The following is an 8,603-nucleotide window of genomic DNA, read 5'->3' as shown; positions in this document are numbered from 1 at the left end:
TTGCTGGAAGGATTGGAGTGTTCCTAAGCAGGGAGCTAGGAATAGCCAGGAACCCTTTAAATCACCGGCCAGAGGCAGGGGGAGGTTTAGTAAACAGCCTAGAACTCGAGACCCTATTTACTCCCCTTATTAGGCACTTCCGAGGTTAGGAGAGATCTGGGAGTGCAGGCTAGGACCGAGTAACTGGCTCCCGTTAATTAAGAAATTAACAATCTTGACTCACATCAAGGGTCACCTGAGGCCTCCTGGCTGATGGTTCATGCATGGCTTCAGGCCCCTTCCACCCTCCCCTGGGGCAAGGCCCCAGCAATCCTCGTGGTGAGGCGGCTTAGGGCCAGGTTCCTGCTGATGTGGAACCTAGATTCAGGTAACCCTGAAGTGACTGTTGCCTTTAACGGAGGCATTTAGAAGGTGAGCCTGCCCGGATCCTGTGCCTGCCCCTCCTTACCTTCTCCATCTTGGCTGCGTAGTCTCAGTTGTTGAAAACTGAGAAGACTGTCTTTCTAAAAGGGAGTTTAATCACAGTTTGGGGACCCAGGGAAAGTTCCTGCAGCTTTCTACGGATATCCAAGGATCTGTCCGATCTGTTAGGATCCAAGGATCCTAAGTAGAGTTAGGATCTACCAAGAGGATATTTTTATCTCCTTTACCAGCTCTCTTTGAAATAAGGCCAGGTTTCTAGGCTCTGCCTCTGAGTAGTTTACCTGAGATTTTAATTGACTTGTTTGGTAGTACATTTCCTCATCCTTTAAGGAGACATGACCACGTGGTCTCTGGTCCTCATATCTGTCTGTCCTCTTCTTTCTTACAGAGGCTTAACTGGAATTCAGGGTCCCAGGCAGAGCCCATTCTCAGCCATACTGTGGCCATGTGGTATGGCAGGAAAAGATTAGCCCCTTCCTTTTTAGACTGTCAGTAGGCAGGTTGTCCCAGTTAGAAGCTGCCCATTATTCTAGGACAGGATAAATGCATTCGTCAGTCTGGATGGTATCCCACTGCTAGACCTGGTTGAAAGGCTCGCTCACTGAGTCAGCATCCTGGAGATTGGGAGCCCTTCTTGCTGTCCCCACATTCCAGGGATCTGAAGTCTTATGTCTCTGGGTATCCCCAGAGCCTTAGAGGTCTTGGGAGACTCTAGGTCTGGTTCCCAGAACGTAGCTCCCAAACCAGTCTTTCCCACTAAAAGGATTGGCCAGGGACCTTTCTTTTGCCTACTTTGCAGAGGTCTTAGGAGAGAGCATGAGTGAGCTCATCTCATGGCCCCTCCCAGGGACTGAGTTCTGCAGTTAAACCAGACATTAAGGGACATGTTAAAGGCAGAGGATGGGGATTGAAACAGAAAGCTCCCGAGTCTGGTCAGCCGTCAATAAACCATTTTTCCTTCTCAAAATCAAAATAAATAAATAAATAAATAAATAAATAAATAAAGGCAGAGACTGCTCTGCAGCTTACAGGAAAACAGCCTCAGGGGCCCTGGAGATAATGGATTAAGAGGAACTTCAGGGAAGTGAATTTGGCCCAGTGGTTAGGGCGTCCGTCTACCACATGGGAGGTCCGCGGTTCAAACCCCGGGCCTCCTTGACCCGTGTGGAGCTGGCCCATGCGCAGTGCTGATGCGCACAAGGAGTGCCCTGCCATGCAGGGGTGTCCCCCGTGTAGGGGAGCCCCACACGCCAGGAGTGCACCCCGTAAGGAGAGCCGCCCAGCGCCAAAGAAAGCGCAGCCTGCCCAAGAATGGTGTCGCACACATGGAGAACTGACGCAGCAAGATGATGCAACAAAAAGAAACACAGATTCCCAGTGCCGCTGACAACAACAGAAGTAGACAAAAAAGAACATGCAGCAAATAGACACAGAGAACAGACAACTGGGTGGGGGGAGGGAAGGGGAGAGAAATAAATTTTTAAAAATCTTAAAAAAAAAAAAAAAGAGGAACTTCAAGTCCTCCTGGAGGCTGAGTAAGGAACAAATCTCCTGGCACAGCCCAGGATGAGAGTTTGGGGGCTTGGGACCTTGCTAATCACAGACACACTTTAATTAAAGTGAGTATTGAGTATGGGTCAGGGAGTACCACTTGCCTCCCTGTCTCCTGGCTGGCTCACCAAATAATGTTACCAGATGGCTCTGGTTTCTGGGCTTCTAGGTCCTTGGCTTATGTTGCATTAAAGAGTTTTAGGACATGCCATAGGGTAGGCAAGGAAGCAAAGGGAGTTTATTAAGAAACAAGAAAACGAGAAAAGTACACCGTCTGAGGCAGGAACCGCGAGCATACTGCAGGGTGAGTTGCATGCCTGGGGTCCCAGATCAGAGCTTTTAAAAGTCTTTATTCCTCCCCTTAATAATGTTGGGGTGGGGCCCAGCTATTTGCTGTTCTGGTTGGTTGCCCCACCTGTCATTTCTCAGGGTGCCAATGGTGAGGACTTTTGAGGGTGTCCAGGGCTTTCCCTTGACCCTGAACTGGATTCTTATTCCAAATGAGATTCTCATGGTCAGGATCTCATGGGGTCTTTCTGGCAGCCTTCTTCTCAGGAGGTTTCTGGGCGGGATCTCATGGCCATGTTGTCTGTCAGCCATGTGGTCTGCTGGCCAGCCGCCTTGCCCCTTTCACTCTACTAACCTGCCTTACCTTGATGGCCGAGGATTTTGAAACTCAAAAGCCAGGAGAATAGTAATGCTTTTTCAAGTCAGGTATAATTTACACATAGTAAAATTCACCTTTTTTTTCATGCTACAATGTGGATGAACCTTGAAAACATTATGCTAAGTAAAAGAAGCCAGATACAAAAAGACAAATATTGTATGAAATACCTAGAATTAACAAATTGAGAGAGGCAGAAAGTAAATTATAGTTACTCAGTCCTGGGGGTAAGGAGGAATGGGTAGTTATTGCTTAATGGGTACTGAGTTTCTGTTTTGGATGATGAAAAATTTTTGGTAATGGATGGTGTTGATGGTAGCACAACATTGTAAATGTAAGTAATGTCACTGAATTGTACACTTAAAAATAGTTACCACAATAAAAAAATTCACCCTTTAAAAATGTGCAGTTCTGTGAGTTTGACAAATGTGTACAGTCTGGTAACCATTACCCTAATCAGAACAGAGAATATTTCCAGCATCCCCAAAATTCCCTCATATCCTTTTTTTTTAAAAAAAAAGATTTATTTATTTATTTAATCCCTCCCTTGTGGCTTGTTCCATTCTTTGCTGTCTCTTCTCTGTGTCCATTTGCTGCATGTTTTTTCTGTATCTGCTTGTCTCTCTTTGTTGCGTCATCTTGCTGTGCCAGCTCTCCGCAGCGCATGGGCCATCAGCTCTCCGTGGCCACAGGCTGTCAGCTCCCCGCAGCACACAGGCCAGCTTGCCTTCCCAAGGGGGCCCCGGGATGTGAACCCAGGGCCTCCCATACAGTAGACGGGAGCCCAACTAATTGAGCCACAGCTGCTTCCCCTCATATCCTTTTTTAATCAGTCCCCTCCTTTCATCCCCAGCTTCTGACAACCACTGATCTATTTTCTGTTTCTATAGTTTTGCCTTTTCCAGAATGACATTCATTATATAGCCTTTTGAGTCTGGCTTCTTTCATTTAGCATAATGCTTTTGAAATCCATTCATGTTGTTTCATGTAGCAGCAGGTTATTCCTTTTAATTGGTGAATAGTATTCCATTTTATCAATATATGAAGTGTATTCACCAGTCATGGACATTTGAGTTGCTTCTGATTTGGGGCTATTATGAAAAAATCTGCTATCAACATTTGTATACAGGTTTTGGTACAGACATGTATTTTCATTTCTCTTGGGTAAATTCTTAGAAGTGGGATTGCTGGGTCTTATGGTAAGTGGTTGTTTACATTTATAAGAAACCAACAAAATGTTTTTCAAAGTGGATGTGCCATTTTGCATTGCCCCCCAGCCATGTGTGAGAGTTCTAGTTGTTTCATATCCTTGTCAGGACATGGGATTGTCAGGTTTTTGTTTGTTTGTTTGGTGTGTGTGTGGGGGGTTAACTTTTTGTCATTGTGATAGATGTGGGTATTTATTGTTTTTTCCTTCTGATTTCTACTGCCTTATCTTTCCTTGTGATAAATATTTAGAAAATCCTATGTGACCAAATGAGATAAAGAGCCAAGAGGAAATTTAAGAGCGACTTTCCATAATATTTCAAAAATATTTTTCTGCTTCATGAGAAAGCACAAAGACAAGAAACTGACAAATGAAGAAATGAGGGAGCAGGTATTGGAAAGAAGGTTTCAGGTATGGGATTTCATAACCTTTTCAATATACCATGATCCCTTTTTGTCACCCATCTAGGTAGGTGTGATGGTTAGTGTATTAGTCAGCCAAAGGTGTGCTGATGCAAAATACCAGAAAGGGGTTGGTTTTCATAAAGGGTATTTATTTGGGGTAGGAGCTTACAGATACCAGGCCTTAAAGCATAAGTTACTTCCCTCACCAAAGTCTATTCGGAGCAAGATGGCTGCCAACGTCTGCGAGGGTTCAGGCTTCCTGGATTCCTACGTTCCTGGGGCTTGCTTTACTCTGGCTTCAAGGTTCTTTCCTTCCTGGGGCTGACTTCCCTTTCTTCTGTGTGCTGACTTCCCAGGGCTCCAGTTTAAGTCTTCAGCATCGAACTCCAAAATCAAAACTCCAACATTAAAAGCCCTCAACTCTGTTCTTGCCATGCCTTTTATCTGTGCGTCCCCATCCCTTGGTGGGTGAGGACTTAGTGCCCTAATCATAAGTCAATCATGCCCAGGTACAGATCGGATTACAAGCATAATCCAATATCCATTTTTGGAATTCATAACCATACCAAACTGCTACAGTTAGGCTAATGTGTCAACTCGGCCAGGTAATTGTGCCCAGTTGTTTGGTCAAGCAAGCACTGGGCTAACTATAATACAAGGGCATTTATGAACTTTAGTCACCATTGATTTTACTGCAGTGGTAAATCATAGATAGCTGATTACAATTACATAAGTCAGGAAGATTGCCATCAGCAATGAGTGATGCTTTATCCAATCAGTTGAATGTCTTAAAAGGAGAAGTGATTCCAGCATTGAGTGAGAATTTCCCAGCCTATCTTTGGACAGCCAACGTCTCCCAGAACTCGTCAAGAACCTTCATTGGACTTTCATTGGAGCCCCTGGTTGCAGCCTGCCTGCGGAACCTGGACTTGTGCTTCCTCACAGTCATGTGAGAGACTCTTATAAAATTGTATACTATTGACAGATATCTCTTGTTGATTCTGTTTTCCTAGAGAACCCTGAACTAATACAGTAGGAAACACACTCTTTGGCCAAATTTTTCTGGTTGATCTATTTGGAAAAATCTATTTTGCTGTAGATGTAGATGATAAAACCGAATGCCTTTTGCTATCCCCTTTATCCAGTTTACCTTCCTTTAAATCTGAAATGCCAACTCTTGCAGAGAATGGCTGGGATGCTATCATTGCTAAATTAGACACATGTAAAAAATATTATAAGGGAATGCACATCCAAGGGAAGACCTCACCCTTGACCCAATATTCTGTTGTTATTCCTTAATTGTTCTAGAAAGTAATTTAACATGAAGTGTCTTCAATTTCTTTTAAGGAATCATCTTGTACTTTTCCTTGTCACTTGTGATTTACTTAATTAACACACATTTGCAGGATAATCTTACAATTTATAATCTGAGTCATTTAGTTCAAGGGTCCAGCAAGACTCTGACTCTAAAAAAGGCTGCCTGGCTAGGGATGGTGTATACTGAGGGGACTTGAATCTCTGGACTGCCCATGTGCCAGCTGGGCCCTGAGCCTCAGCAGAGTTGCAACTCCTACTCTCTGGTTTGCTGGACTTATCCACATCAGCTAACAGGGAGTTGAAGATGGTCAACCACCACACCAAGGAATCAAGAGTGCCTACAACTGCAAGCAGAAGAATTCCACCCATCATCCATGTGGAATCTCAGCCCCTCTTGATCTAGAGATGGAGTGGACATCACCATCCCAGGGTTCACAGAAAGGAGGAATAAAATATGGATTAGAGTAGACTTACTGATATTCTACTATAAAACTATTGTGACTAGTAATAGAAGAAATTGTAGCACTGAGGTGGAGAAAGTGGCCACAGTAGTTGCTGAGGGCAGGGAGAGGAAAGAAGAGATATGAAGTGGGGGCATTTTTGGGACTTTAAGTTATCCTAAATGATATTGCAGGGTCAGATGCTGGACCTTATATATCCTGCCATAACCCACAATGTCCTGGGGGAGAGTGTGAACTACAGGGTAAACTATTATCCAGGTGGTGCAGCAGTGCTCCAAATGTATTCACCGAGTACCGTGAGTGTGCCACAATGATGGGGGAGGTTGTTGGTTTGGGAGGCATGGCGTGGGGAGGTGAGGGGTATACAGAAACCTCGTATGTTTTTTAATGTAACATTTTTGAGATGTATATATTTTCAAAAAAATACTATTTACAAAAATGATGGGGTGGGGAGTGGGGAGTGGGCTATATGGGAACCTCATGTTTTTTAATGTGACGTTCTTTGTGATCTATTAATTTTAATTTAAAAATAAATAAATAAATAAATAAAAGAGGCTGCCTGACTCGGGATCTAGAAAACTTAGGTCTGAAATGGGGGCCATATCACCCTCCTGCCTGAGAATTGAAAGGAAGGCATTTCTTCTACCTGTGTGGGGGGACTCACACTAGAGACTGTTGACCTGGGGCTGCTTCTGGCAGTCAACAGAAGAAACAAAGCATCCCACAATCCACCTGAGAGTCCCTGTGTCCCACTTTCTTTCCTCCAAGAAGAAAATGTTGTTTGAATCCAGAAAAGTCTGTACTGATCACCTCTCTTTTACCAATGCAAGGGAGAGCGGGGCAAAGTGGGAACCACTAAGATGGGAACTTTGAGAAACTGGTTGGCAATTCTTGCTTTTGGTTTCCAGGCTATAAATCATGGGTTATAAGTGAAAGGCTACTCCTAGTTTCAGGTGCCATTTGGATCCATAATCTCCCAAGCCTATATCCAGGGTGACCCAGAATGGCATATGCAAGGCCAGCTGAAATCATGCATCTGTGTTTGAGAACCAGATTCAAGACATTTCAGTTCAAAAAGCAATGGTGAGTGGGGAAGTGGCTGTGGCTCCATCAACTGGGCTCCCATCTACCACATAGGAGGCCCTGGGTTCGCATCCTGGGGCCTCCTTGTGAAGGCAGGCTGGACGGCACGCCATGGAGAGCTGCCGACCCACAAATGTCATGGAGTGGTGCCCAGCCCGCAAGTTCCGCAGAAAGCCATCTCAGCAAGGTGACCCAACAAAAAGGGAGACAAGTGAAAAACAGAAGAGCATGCAGCGAACGGACACAGAGAGCAGACAACAAGCAAGCCGCAAGGGTGGGGGGGATAAATAAAAAATAAATACAGACACACAGAAGAACGCACAGCGAATGGACACAGAGAGCATACAGCAAGCAAACCGCAAAGGGGGGAATGGGGTTAAAAAAAGTGATGGTGACACAGTGGGGTCAACTGAAGCAGTCAGGAAAACAGCTACTAATAATAGCTCATGTGGCTTGAGCTGTTAGCTATGGGCCAGCCACCAAATGCGTTCCCATGTTCTCTGTCATTAGCCCTCATGTTAACCCTATGAGGCAGTTCTTACTACTAATTCAATTTCACAGTAAAGAAAACCGAGGCTCAGCAAAAGTGTGGCTTCTTAATAGCACACAGCTAGTAGGGAGTAGAGCCAAGCTTTAATGTGACTCTAGAGTCTTCATTCTTAACTGTTAAGATATTTAACCTCCAACTAGCATCCCACTGCAGGAAAAAAAAATCCCCAGGTAGATGAATCTGAACAATGGGAAAAGATGAGGCTATCAGAATCTACTTTGGGGAAGTGGACTTGGCCCAATGGATAGGGCATGCGCCTACTACATGGGAGGTCCGTGGTTCAAACCCTGGGCCTCCTTGACCCTTGTGGAGCTGGCCCACTCGCAGTGCAGTTGTGTGCAAGGAGTGCCCTGCCACGCAGGGGTGTCCCCCGCGTAGGGGAGCCCCACGCCCAAGGAGTGCGCCCCATAAGGAGAGCCACCCAGCGGGAAAGAAAGTGCAGCCTGCCCAAGAATGGCGCCGCACACACGGAGAGCTGACACAGCAAGATGATGCAACAAAAAGAAACGCAGATTAACGCACAGCAAATGGACAACTGGGGCGGAGGGGGAGAGGGGAAGGGGAGAGAAATAAAAAATAAATCTTTGAAAAAAAAAGAATCTACTTTGGAAATCAATTCATTTCAACAAATCATTCATTTATTTGTTTAACAAATATTTATGAACATCTACCAAAAGCAACATACAGATACTGGTGAGGCAACAGTTCATGAGATAAGTATGGTTCTTGCCCTCATGGACTTTGTGATCTTAGAGAGAGAGACAGGTTGAAAAGAGAAAATTACAACAAAATACCCTGTGCTTCATCAGAGGTAGGAAGGGGCAATGCCAGCAAAGGGGAAGTGGTGTCTGAGTTTGATTATGAAGGTGAGAGGAGGCTTCCCAGAGGAGGCCTCTTAGGAACTGAGGCTTGGCAGATAAGTAGGACTTGCCAAGTGGACTAA

The sequence above is a fragment of the Dasypus novemcinctus genome, chromosome 21 (genome assembly GCF_030445035.2).
Source record: "Dasypus novemcinctus isolate mDasNov1 chromosome 21, mDasNov1.1.hap2, whole genome shotgun sequence".
NCBI classification, from domain to species: Eukaryota; Metazoa; Chordata; class Mammalia; order Cingulata; family Dasypodidae; genus Dasypus; species Dasypus novemcinctus.
Note: the sequence above shows the minus strand (reverse complement) of the source record.